Below are 13324 nucleotides of genomic sequence, written 5' to 3'. Positions count from 1 at the left end.
GTTTCAAACTAATTCTTGATGACACACGCGCACACCCTTCAGAAGGAATGCGCCTGTCTCCTCTGGGCTGTGAGGCCCCAGCAGGCTGCTTCACCCTCAGCAGGCTCCAGGCCTGGCCAGGCTGGCACAGAGGGGGCCGTCTGGGGGTTTGTAAATGAATGAGTGACAGGTGGACAGGTGCCATTCCCTCGCTTGAACTTCTTGGCTGCCATCAGGTAGCAGACTGCATGACCTGGAATGTTCCTCTTGTCTGACCCCAGATATCAAGCAAATTCCAGCCTCCCTTGTTCAGTGTTTAGTCTGCACAGTTGATGGGCTCAGAAAGCCTCTGTCCTTCCCCAAGTGACGGGAAGGAAGGAGGACAGCGGGGCCAGGCCCTGCCCTTCTCAGCCCTTCTCAGCCCTCCCTTGTGACAGGTGGGACCCACCGAGCACTCCTGGGGGCTTAGAAGGGCCCAGGCTGAACCCCACATGGAGGAGCACCAGATAAGACCCTCTACCTGGGGTGGGAGTGACAGACTGGCCCAAGCTGTCCTCCCGTCCCCATCTGATAGGCCCTAGTTCCAATCCCAGTAGGAGGGATGGTGAGAGGCACTGGGCCCAGAATCAGTCCTGGGTGTTTTCGAGAGAGAAAATAAGAGGACTCTTTCCTGGGAAGAGGTGGAGCCTGGCTGGGCTGTCCCAGGCCAGAGGGGTGGCAGGTGGGGTGGGAGGATAGGTGCACCCTCACGGATGCCGTGGCGGGAGGAGAAGAGGGAGGTGCTCCGGGTGGGAGGCCAGGCCAGGCCAGGTATGGGGTGGGGTGCTGGAGGGCAGAGCCCTGGGACTGGAGGGGCAGTGTGCCAGGGCCCGGGGAGCCAATTGCCTTTCCATGGCTAATTGAAGGGGACAATATACAGATTCCCATGTTTGGGATTTTCCTTGAGAATACAGTCCCAGATGTGGAATGACTGGTCTGAACGGTAGGACCATTTTTACATCTCTTAACACAAAGCCAATAGGCTTTCTAAAAGCATGATCTGATTCCATTTCCACTAACTATAAGGGTGCTTCTTTCCTCCCTGACAGCATAGCCAGTGCTATCATCTTAAAAAACTAACAAGCTAATAGGGGAACCATGCCACCTTGGCTAATTACTGCCCTCTGGGGATTAGACGTCAGTGTTGTGCCCTCCCGGTGGCCTCCAGGCACTCTGGTCTAGACTCCACCCCCACACCTCTCAGCAGGGCCTGGGCATGCCTACTCCACCCACCTCAGGCCCTTTGCACATGCTCTCCCCTCTGCCTGGGAAGTAATCCATCTGCATGTCTCGTTCCCACATCTCCCTCCCATCTGCACTTGTCAGTGAAGCCCTCCCAGACCACCTTGCTTAAAACTGCAGCCCAGCACTTCTTATCCCTCCTGGCTGCTTTGTTTTTTCCAGTGTGCATGGTCCCATATGTGTAGTTCATAGATTAGATTTATTGTCTGTCTCCCCTGCCTGGAATGGATGCCCCATGAAGGCACGTGAAAATGGGGACAAGGTGGGGGTGCAGAGTTGAATGTCAGCTGGAAGGTGGGGAGGAGCCAGCCACCCTGGGGCCCAGCACTGGCTGCTGGGCTGGAATGAAGGGAGGGACTGAGGACGCTGCCCAGAGGATGGGAAGCATGGGGATGGGGCTGCCTCCTGGTGTCTGAGCACATGCTGCTCTTGGTGGAGGGTTGGAAGGGGAGGGAGAATGTCGCCCACCACTGCCCCCGACAGTGTGTTAACGCAGGGGAGGCCTCTGGGCTGTTCTCTGTCTCAGCTACAGTTTGGGTGACAATGCATGACTTGCAGCAAAGGTGAACACATGGTCCCTCTGATGGGGGGTCCTGAGGGGTCCCAGGGAGGGGGCCCTGGAGGTGGCAGGGGCTGGCAATCCCAGGCCCTCGAGGGGCTGTTGAATTAACCCAGAGGGAGGGTGGGAAAGAGATGGCGTCCCTGGGGAAAGCCAGAACTCAGGAAAGCCGGGAGATGGAGAGGGTGTTTGAGGGCAGGGGGTCATGTGGAGGGTCATCTGCAGAACCGGGTGGGGAACGGAAGGTGAGCTGAGCTGATGATGGCGATGTTGAGAAGGGAAACAGGAGGGGAGAGGGTTAATGGCATCGCCCACTGCTGGGCCTGTGAATGTGCAACCCAGTGACCTGAGCCATGACGTCAGCCTGGGGAGACTGACCTCTGACCCCCACTGGCCTTCCAGACCTCGCTTCAGCTTGCCCAGGGTCTCAATAAAGCCATCACTCCCCAGAGTCTTAATAAAGCCCTCAGTGAGATTGTCCCCACAGCCCCTCTGCCTGGGGGATCTGTGCCCTTCTTTGCTGGGGCCTGTGGTTCTCACCCCCTGATTCCTGAGCTCTTCCAACCCAGCTCAAGATGAGGGGCTGGAGGGCCAAGTCAGCAGAGAGCCAGCCACAGCCCCTTAGAGACTAGCTGGTCAGGGCCTGGCCCCAGCGGAACTGAAAGCTGCGGGGTGTGGCTCTGTCTTGGTGAAAATCAGGGACCACACCTCGTGGGTGGAGACCACCACCCACAGCCGGCCCCAGGCTCTCTGGAAGGGAGCTGATCATCCCAGCTTCACTCACTTAGCAAGGCTGGGTCCTCCAGCAGCCACGCGAGAGGTGAAAGGGGCACAGAGAGCCTCTAAATGGCTCATTGAGGAGGCCCGGAAATCAAAGGCAGCTACCAGGAGCTGCCGAGCCTCCAGGCCTCGCAGGGTCTGAGTCACCCAGGCATCAGGTTCCATGGACCTGGACAAGTGGGTCCTACCGCTGAAGGATGGGAGACATGGGTGACCCACTGAATCCCGTGTGGGTCCTCCCTTCTAGTTGGGTCTTCAGCATCAGAAGTGGAGTGAGAGATCTAGGGGTGGGAAGGAGAAAGCTGCCAAGCAGAGTTGGTTTGGCTTTGCTCCTGAATTTGGAAGGCCAGGCCGAGGGCTCGAAGCGAGATGAAGGACGGGACCAGGGGTTGTCCTGGTGGAGGGGAGGACCACATCTGCGAACAAGTCTGTCCTGAGAAGAGGGGCTCACCCTGTGAGGACAGCTGCCAAATTGGCAATGCCCAGAGGAGGCATCGGGGTTGGGGAAAGGGCAGAGGGCCCAGGAGCCCTGAGGAAGGAGGCGAGAGCTGGGGAATGGCACGTGGGGAGGGAAGAAGGGCACTAAGAGCATGCAGCTGCAAGCCCAATGGCTGGCGTTACTGAGCACTTGCCACGTGCTCCACATGGGGCACCTTTCCACAGCACCACGTGTAATCCCCACCCCCAGCCTTTGAGCTAGCCTCCAAAGACCCACAAATCCTTGTCTGAAACCCTGGGGCCTCATGGTTTTTCGAATTGAAAATCTTGTGTATTTCAGGAAAATAAGATAACGGGTATCCTGTATCTTTTATCATTTCCCAGCAGGCTCTGGGGGAGCACCCCATAATCAAATACGTCAATATTTTCTGCAGAGACATGTACAAATATTCAGCGTCCACAGAGACCATAAAAAGACTCCTGTCGGTTCAGGCAGATTTTGCCAGCAGAGGAGTTAGTTCAAGACAGGTTTTGCAGCCAATGAGTTGTAAAAAGTCTTTTGGCTTTTAGTGCTTTTTAGATGTTGAAGTTGCAAGTTAGGGATCGTGGGTCTGTATTTGTCCCAAACTGAGGATCTGAGAGGTTAAGTGATGAGCAAAGACGGCACAGCTCGGAAGAGGCAGAGCTGGGGCTGTGGGGCAGGCCTTCTGGTTCCAACCACAGGCTCTACTGTGCAGCGCTGGAGGGGCACCTACGGTTGTTACGACACCTCATCCGTAAGAGCCACAAGGACATGGTGCTGAGAAACTGCTCTCTAAAATCACAGGTGGCCAGAAACCTGGCTGCTTGGAATCCTGAGTGAGAAGTGGACACCTCAGTCATCAAGGGAGGACCCGAGCCAGGGGCTTACTGTGACTCAGAGAACCGGTCCCCATCGCCAACCCTGCAGAGCTCCAGCTAAGGGGTTTTCGGACACAGCATCCCACACCATCTTCCCTTTGTACTTTCTAAGGAAATGGGACCCCGGGTCTACCTCTCCGTGCAGCCCCTTTGCTGTGCCATAACCGTGTCAAACACTGCTTCATCTAAATTTGTTCCTATACCTGCCCTTGCCACAGATCCTACAGTAGCCCTATCACTCCTCTGGTAGGACGCCCCCAGGTCCCTGGGTGTGCAAGTTAAGAACCCTAATTTTATTGGGCTGTGATAGTGCATCCCCAGTGGTCTTTATCAGAGGGGCTTTGTCATCACTGATTAACATGAACACCTCACATTCAAGTCGCAAAGCCCTTTCACAATGTGGTTTCACTTAATCCCTGCTAAACACTGGTGAAGTAGGAGTTCCTAGTAGCCCCAATTTACAGATGGAGAAGAGGCTCGTGCTGGTCATCGTGGTGCATAACATCTCACGGGTAGTGAGCGCTGGAGCCAAGATGCAAAGCCAGGTCTGCTGAACAGCAACTAGGCTCTTCCCTCCTCTTGGGGCCTCCCGAGAATGCCTCTAAGAGTGATGGTTTCAGCTGGTCACAGCTGTGAGTGACCTGGGGCATGGATCCCCTCTGCTGTGGCCCTCAGGGGGCTGGCCATTGCCTGGGCTTCCCATAAACATCTATATTTCCAATTTCTTTTGAAAAGCAAGAAAGTCCGATGACTCACAGCCTCTTTTCCACCTGGCAACAGTTCACCGAGCCAAATGGTAGCTCCCCATTTAGACAGGGCATGCCGTCACCAGCTTCCCACAGGCCTCATCCAGGTACTGCACCAATTTCTTTGAGTCTCCAGCATCCTGAAGGCATTTGTACCTGTAACCTCTGCTCCACATCTCTGACAAAATGGGCAACAATCTCTGCTTACATGCTGCCAGGCACAGGAGGCTCACTACTTCCTGAGGGAAGGGAAGACTGTATCCACGTGCTGAGAGCTACAGGACCAGGTGCTACGCACTGTGCTTGACATTGACATGCTTGATAGTTTAGTGAACCTGTGAGAAACGTAGTTTTAGCTCCATTTTACAGATGTACAAATTGGGGCTTGATGAGGCTTGTGCAGGTGCAAACCCTGCAGAAAGTGGTGGAGCTGACACTGGAATAGGTCCCTCTTGTTCTGCAGCCCATGCTCTTTCAGGGGCTGCCCCCAGACCTTGTCCCAAGGCTCTGCGGGCAACATCGTCTTCATCTAAACACCTCCCCCCAGTCATTGCGGGAGGGACACCCTCATGAAGCATGACTGTGGGCTCTGCACAGGCTCTCAGGAGGAACCAGGGCAGGACTGGTGGATCATGAGGGCCAGGTATGGATTTTCCCTCTCATTTACCAGTTGGGTAATTATGGCAAGAGAGCACTCCATGGTGTATAACATGTGACCTCCAGTGTCAGGACTGGGGAGAGGCCAGGACTCAGGAAGGCAGATCCTGCTCTCTGGGGCTGATCACTGGGTTCCCTTCCAAGAGGAGACCTGAGACAAATCGAAAAGTGCTGCCTGCAGGTGAGAAGTGTGAGGAGCATGAAGGCAGGAGAGAGGTGTTAGGCTGGAGATGGGGCAGCTACAGTGCCCAGGACAGGAGGACAATGGGATGAGGGTGGCCAGCCTGGGAGCTGTCCTTGTGGACACAAGGCTCTGACCCGCCCATCCCCGTTTCAGAGCTGGAGACAAGCTTTCAACCCCAAGTCTGACATAGAGTCAGCTGCATTTTCTTTCTCTCAAAAACAAGCAGTTTAGTGGCTAGGCAGAAGCTGTTTAGCAAAATAAAGAAACGCGTAATCAACTCCTACATTAGTGCCTGCTGACTATGGAGAAAACTGACCTGTGCTTGGTTGCAGCGTCTCCCGAGTGGCCACCCAAACCATCTGGAGGGCTTGTGAAAATGCAGGGTACTGGGCTCCATCACCAGCAGTTTCCGATCCAGTGGGTTTGGGATTTGTTTTTCTAACAAGTTCCCAGCAGGGTTTTGCCCCTGTCTGAAATTATCTTATACCTTCCCAGAAACAGGCTGCTGGCCCAGAGACCACACTTTGATGCCCGCTGGCCTGGATGAGTCCATCACTGGTCTTTGCTGCCACTGTCTGGTCACTCTTGAGAATGACATGCTCTCCCTCTGATGGATCAATTATTCGTCCATCCATCGGGCTGTTCATTTTAATTTTTATTTCACTGAAAGTATCTTCAGTGGGATAAATTATTTTCCTTGTAAATTTCTCAATGAAGATTTTATTTACCCATTGGGCTTTAAAAATCCGTATCAAATTTCATCAATATAACTTCTACCTCTGTGATTTTTCTTTAGAGGTCCTTGTCGCTATTATTAGTTTATCCATTTCTTCAGCCAATGAAAATTTTTATTTAAGCTGTTTTACCTATTGGATTGTGTGTTGACTTTTTAACAAATTTCTTTTTTTTCCCCCCTGGCAACTTGGTCAAAAAGGCACTGGAGTTAAAATGACAGGGTCAAAATGTTCTGCTGTGTCTGGGTCACACGAGGATTATGAACTGACCTCTTTCTAAGGAGAACTAAGAAATCTGAAATCGTGAGAGTTGGGAGACCTGGGTTTGAATTCACCATCTGCCACTTGCTGGTGTGATCTTGGGCAAGTTACTGATTTTCCGTTTCCTGAGGATTCAGTGAGACAACATCTGTAAAGCCCTTGGCACGTAGTAGGTGTTTCAGGGCCTGCAAGGACCTAGGCTGCATCCCCTCTCCCGGCTAGACTGTACTGTGATGCTTCGTTCTCCCTGAAATGGAAGTAGCAGACCACCCTGAGATGGAGCGTAGTCTGTGGGTCTCACTCCTCCTTTGAGCCCAGTTGTTTACAGGACCATGCAACATCCTGGCATTATCTTCAGGGACAAGAGATCCCCAAGGTCCTGGACTGTGGAGCGTCCACAGTCCACTGATGGGCTGGCTTGCAATGGGCTGGGGTGGGGGGACCTGGTGGGTTTTCCCATAGCCTCAGTCAAGCCCCTCTGAGGACGACTGGGCAACTGTTTCAGCAAAAACTGTGAATGTTCTGTCACCTTCTCTGGGGCAAAATTGTGTGTCCACAGTGACAGCTAGAACACATTTCCCCTTTCTTGTTTGGGGCATAAGGAGACAAGTCCCCCCCCCCCAATTTATTTATTAGGACATATATCAGAAGACTAAGCAAGCAGGATTTTTAAATGACTTATGTATGTTTTTATTATATATAATTCATTTAAACTGGTCCTTAAACAAAAGAAGTAGGATTTTTAAAGCAAGGTGCTTTCAAACATCTGCTTGAGACAAGATACATGTCTTCTTCCCTCGGAGCAGCTTCGTAGGCCGCTATTCTTTCACAACACACATAGGGGTTTTGGGGTGCCTTGCTGAGGGATGAGGGGGCGGGCTATTGTCCATCTGTCCCCAGGAGAGAAGGAATCACCTCCCAGCTGTTCTCGGCAGCACCAGCCCCATCCTGACGTTTTCCCGGGGTCCCTCATAGCAGGAAGCATCGCTATTTTATTCAGGATTGGGGAACTGCTCACCGATACTGAATGCTGAAATATGTAATGATTGACGTTTGACTTGGGTTTGCCTAATTTCTGTCTCCCCAGGTTCTTCAATTTCCGGCAGGGAGCGCATCTTCTTCTGAAGGTATTTCAGATGGGGGTGAGGAGCAGGGTCCTGTGCTATGTTAAACAACGTTAGGCAGGTTTGGGTTTGGGGAGTTGTTATTATTGTTGTGTTGTATTTTACTGCAGAACTTCTTGGAAACGTTAATGAGTGTATCCAGTGCCTCCCAAACTTATCTGATCCCTCGGCATTTTTACTCCTGTTGAGCATCATTTTAAGGGATTAAATGTTGGAGAGCACTGATGTATTAAATGATTTGGGATTGGAAGCAGACAGCAAGCTGGCTCATCTCAATGAGGATTTGCTCTGGGACCTTTCTGTGTTTCAGTTTCTTAAAGGGGACCTGACATTTTCTGCTTTGACCCATGACCATGGGACCCTGGGGAAGGTCTGACCCTGCAGGAGAAGGTCAGAAGTTAGGTCTCAGAGGACAAATGTGCTTGATGGATGTATTAGTCAGGGGTCTCCAGACATATAGAAGCGATAGGATGTGTATATATTTAGAGAGAGAAAGAGAGATTAATTTTGAGGAATTGGCTCAGCTCTTGTGATTGTGGTGGTGTGGCTTAGTACCTTCTGCCTTGAGAAGGTCGGCTGGAAGTCTGAAATCTGCAGAGCAGGCTGGCAGGCTGGAGACTGAGGGAAGAGTTCATGCTGTAGCCTGAGTCTGAAGGCTGGAGGCAGAATTCCTTCTTCCCTGGGGGACCTCAATTCTTTCTTCTGAAGGCTTTCGAGTAATTGATGAGGCCCACCCACATTACCTAGGGTCATCTGCTTTACTCAAAGTCTACTTATTTAAATGTTAATCTCATCTTAAAGACACCTTCATAGCAACATCTCGACAGCTGTTTGACCAAACATCTGGGCACATAGCCTAGTCAAGTTGACACATAAAATTAACCATCACAATGGACCATGAGGAAGTGGGTCTTCCAAATATGGTGGTCAGGTTGGGGCAAGGAAGCAGGGCTGTATTTGTCTTTGCCTGAAAGTATCTTTCACCTTCACTAACACTATGGAATATCTTTCTCTGCCCCTCTGGAGTGGGGTTTGGCCATATGACTTGCTTTGGCTGATGGAACTGTGATCAGAGGCTTTCGTGTGCTTGTGTGATGTGGGTTAGAATCTTGTGCTTCTGCCCTCTGCCTTGAGAAGGTCATGCCCCAGCGGTGCTGGACCCAGTCTGGAACCACTCCAGCCAGTCCCAGCTGAGCCACAGCGGTCCACCACCCGGAGAGAGAGAGAAATGCTTTCTGCTGTAAGCTGCTGAGCTGGAGTTGTTTGTGTGCAGAATAGCTGTGGTGGGAGATGGCAGTGCAAACCGTTACTGTCCTCTGGTCCTTGGAGATATTACAGGAAGCACTCTTCCTCACTGATCAGAGAGCCCTCGGTCTCATGTCGGATCTACCGTGGTCCAGATCCTGGCCACGCCACTCAGAAGCTGTGGGATGGGCATTTGAATGGGGGTTGTTCTTTGGGCCCCCAGGAAGCTGCACTGTGGGAGAATCAGGGTCAGTTTGCCCGAGAAAAGAGATGTAAACTGAGTCCAGAACTGGCGTGGCCCAGAGGCCTGTGCTAAAGCCCCTACTACACACAGGTATGTGTGTGTGTGTGTCCACGTTCAATTACTCACACTCATGACGTACACACAAACAGGCACGCACACACACACATTAAGGCTGGCAGTTTTCTTCTGGAATCCATTATGGCATCCACCCGCCCTTTGCCCATCACTAGGCCATCTTACGAGAGCCTCTGCAATGGAGCCATCCCTGGTCCTAGTCCTGTATGATTATGGGCTGATGTCTTAGAGGGGATGATAAGCTTGCCATATTGGCTTTACTGTCCTGTCCCTGTGCTTGGCTGATACCCTCAGTTCCCTGGGTCCTCCCTGCATGTCCTGTGGGGACTGTGCCACCAACAAGGCCAGGCAGCAGCCGGCCCAGACTCGCCCACTCCCCGGCTCTGGCTGAGGTCCAACCGTCAGTGACGCTGTCCCTCCTCAAGTGCAGGCCCTGGAGGAACACCTGTAATAAAAGCCCATGCTGACCAATGTGTAGGGGCCAGAGGGCATTTACAGGACCAGTTCCCCAGATCTGCAGAAATGATGAAACCAGTCAGGAGTCAGGAAATTTACGCCTGTATATCATGTAAACAACATAATGCAGCCCCAGATTCTGCTTCTAGAGTTGCTGGGGGAGTGATATGCTGAGCTGCCGATGGCCAAATTTGAGGACAGAGGGGGAGCTTCTGGGAGGTGTGGAGAGATGAAGAGCAGCCCCGGGCTACGTCTACTAGGACCTGATTCCCAGCTGATGTGTGTGCACATCCTGTTGTAACATTTAATTCTCCAGTCTTAGGATATGCTATTGCTCTTGCCTGAGTGAAGGGTGGTTGGGACTGTTTCCTTGGTGTTTGGAATAGGAGTAAAATAACCCCACATGTTCTGGAGGTGGGGAGAGATGAAATGCAAAGGTGGGGAATCAATCCTTAACAGCCCGGCAGCAGCAAGGAGAGGAAATCCACACAATAGACTGGAGACTCCTCTCTGGGTCCTCAAATGGACCTAAGGAGAAATCAGAGTTAATAAGACGCAGAGAAGAGGGCAATGACTTCTCAGGAGGAGGAACAGCCCATGTGAGTGGGAGTCTGCCTTTCAGAGTCACCCAGAGTTGGGCAGGGCTGGAGTGTGATGGTTGGGTGGTAAGAGAGGGTGGAGGGGAGGCCTGTGCATCCATCACACCTCGCTGGCTCTCAGCCTGGACTGGAGCTCATCACCAAGGCTTGGAGGGTGGCATTGCAAGCAGAGGGAACAGCATGAGTTAAGGATGAGTTAGAGTCTATGTTGACTGTAATAGAGATTTGAATTTGCTTCTTATTTTATTTTACTTCTTTTGGGTGCTCTGAGTTTTCTTCACCTTGCTTGAAATAGCTGTGTTAACTTTGTTCATCCATTGACTCATCTACCTATCCCTCTTTCTGTCTGTCTGTCCATGTTGGGTCCATTTCTCTGCTGGGTGATGGTAACAGAGGAAAGTAGCTATGGCCCCTGCTCTCCAGGTTCCAGACCCAATAGCCTTTCCTCATGTGTCTTCGTGATGAATTGCTCACCCTACCCTCTCTGGTCCATGAAATCATATTCACCTTCAAGGCTCATCTTTCAATGACTCCCTCCTCTGTGAAGCTCCCCCAGATGGTGGCAGGCAGAATCAGTGACTCTCCATGCTGCTGCCTGGGACACAAGCCAGTTGAATGAATGGATGGATCGGCCAGAGGAGGTCACTTCCTGGTTATTTCACTTAGTTGACCCATTGATTTGCTGTTAGGTCATGAAAGTCAAGGAAATGTGGGGAAAGAAGCAAAAATGAAGTCTTGGCAGCAATTGAATCTCCTTTTGCAGCTCAGAGCTGAGACCAGCTACCAGCCTCCCAGATTCTAGGATGCCTCCCTGCCTGCCCCACCCCACCCCACTCTGACAGGCTCCAGGAAAGCTTCAGAAGTGCATAACTCCAGGGACAGTGGGGGACACTCATGTGGAGTCAGGAAGACCTGGTTCCATCTGCCCTGTCCCTGTCTTTCCTTCCAGGGCACGTCCTGCCTCTGCCCACTGACATCTGCCTCTACTACCTATCCTGTGCTCTACTGCAATAGGCAGAAGTGCAATCCAACTGAGACACACAAGAAATATGAATGTTCTTTATTCTGATGCCAGTCCCCACGCTGCACAAGTGAGGGAATCCTAACCTTAGCCAACACAGATTCTCCCCCTTTCCCTTATGGCTGAGATTGAAATTTGGGGAAGAAAGGGCTTCTGGTCCTTGGTGTCAATTACCCATGCAGGTCCTGGGGTGGGGAGAGGAGCATCCTTCGTCCCTGTTGCGTGGTCCCTGTTTGCTGCCTGCCTTTCTCCTCTGTAATGCTGTTGGCTCTCAGGAATCATTCTGTTGAGAGGCTGCCCAACATCCCCTCTGCTTAGACACCCAATGCAGCCATTCCCTCTAGGACCGTCCCTGATGCTTCTCCTAGGTCTTTACCGGGAGGCAGGCATAGCTCGTCTCTGCTCACAGACCCCAGAGACTTACCTGGATTCTGATGCCTCCTTCAGTCTTAGTCTGGGGACGACCTGCAGAACCACTCTTTGAAATCCACCCAAATCTACACTCTCGTTGTTTCCCTCAACCTCCCCCCCACCACCAATAGCCTAGGGAATGGTTTTCCAATTGGTGGGAGGCTAAGGTGACAGAGTAAGGAGGGTGGTATGCTTACTCTTATTCATCATGTTTTTCTCCCAAATCTATGGTCTGTGTCGTTGAAGGGCCTTCTTAGCTTTTGAAATTCAAAGCCAGGAAAGGGCCCATTTTTATAACCTGCTCATGGCTGTCCCTCCTTCTGTGGCGGGTCTGTGAGCACACAATGGGAGGGGACTGGGCAAGGTGACGCAGGATCAGTCGGGGAAGAACGTTGTCCTCCTTACTGCCTCACAGCACCTGGACTTCCTAGACCCCAGGGACTCTCACTACACCACCTCGTGGCTGCTCAACCCATGGCTGTTGCCGTGAGCGTGAACCACCCAGTGCTATTCCACCCCTGGAACTACAACCCCCTTCTTCCCCTCTCTGACCAGGAACTCCAATTTCCTAGGCAAACTTACTCCTTTCTTGTTTCACCTGCTTTTCACTCACTTAGGCCTATACTCCTCCCTTTTCTGCCAGTGTATCAGTTGCTCCCTTAGCTTGGAGCCCTTCCATGGTGGCTGAGGTGGATCAGGGAGGCCTGCACTGGGGTTTGGATCCCAAGATGAAGCTGGAGTGGGGCACCCTATCTATGGGGACCAAAATAGGAAATACCGGGGGAGAGCTGGGGGAACCACCAACTCTGGCTCACATCCTTAGCAATCTTGTATTAGTCAGGCAAAAGTTGCTCTAAGAGGTCATTCAACAATCATGTGGCTCAAAGAACAGAGAAATTTCTCTCTCGCACCAAGGTCCCAAAGAAATGCTACAAGTCAGCAGGAGGCTCTGCTCCACATGGTCATTCAGAGATCTAAGTTCCATTCACCTTTTTCCTCCATCATCCCACAGGTAAGTGGTTCTCAACTTTGACTTCATATTAAAATCACCAGGAAAAATGTGAAGAAAAAAAAATCCAGGTGCCCAAGTCTCATTCCAGATGAATTAAATCTGCATCTCTGGATGTGGGACCTAGGTGTCAGTATTTGTTCGAGCTCCCGTGGTGTCAAACATGACACGATCATGTTTGAGAATCATTGCTTAGGGGATGATCCAAGATCAACATTTCTCAGACTTGACCGTGTGTCAGAATTACTTGCAGGGCTTAGGAAACACAGATTGCTTGGCCCCACTGTCAGAGTTTCTAATCCTGTCTGATATACACCCCAAATTTAATTTCTAACAAATTCTCAGGTGATGCTGATGCTGCTGATCTGGAACCGCACTTTGAGAACCACTGCCCTAGTTTCACTGTCGAAGCTGGGCCCCTGCCCGCTCTGGGTTGCAGTCTTTGGGAAGGGGAAAACAGAGACACCTCCCTGATTGCAAGGCTGCAGTCATTTTTCAGCCGTTATTCTCCAGACCCCTGTTGGGCTCTTAAGCAGATGGTTCTCCCCAGAAGGAGACCACTAATGAACCTCCACAATCGCCCAGTAGGAGAAAACACTGGCAATTAGACATCTGGCTTCC

The sequence above is a fragment of the Equus quagga genome, chromosome 2, assembly GCF_021613505.1.
Source record: "Equus quagga isolate Etosha38 chromosome 2, UCLA_HA_Equagga_1.0, whole genome shotgun sequence".
In the NCBI taxonomy this organism is placed as follows: Eukaryota; Metazoa; Chordata; class Mammalia; order Perissodactyla; family Equidae; genus Equus; species Equus quagga.
Note: the sequence above shows the minus strand (reverse complement) of the source record.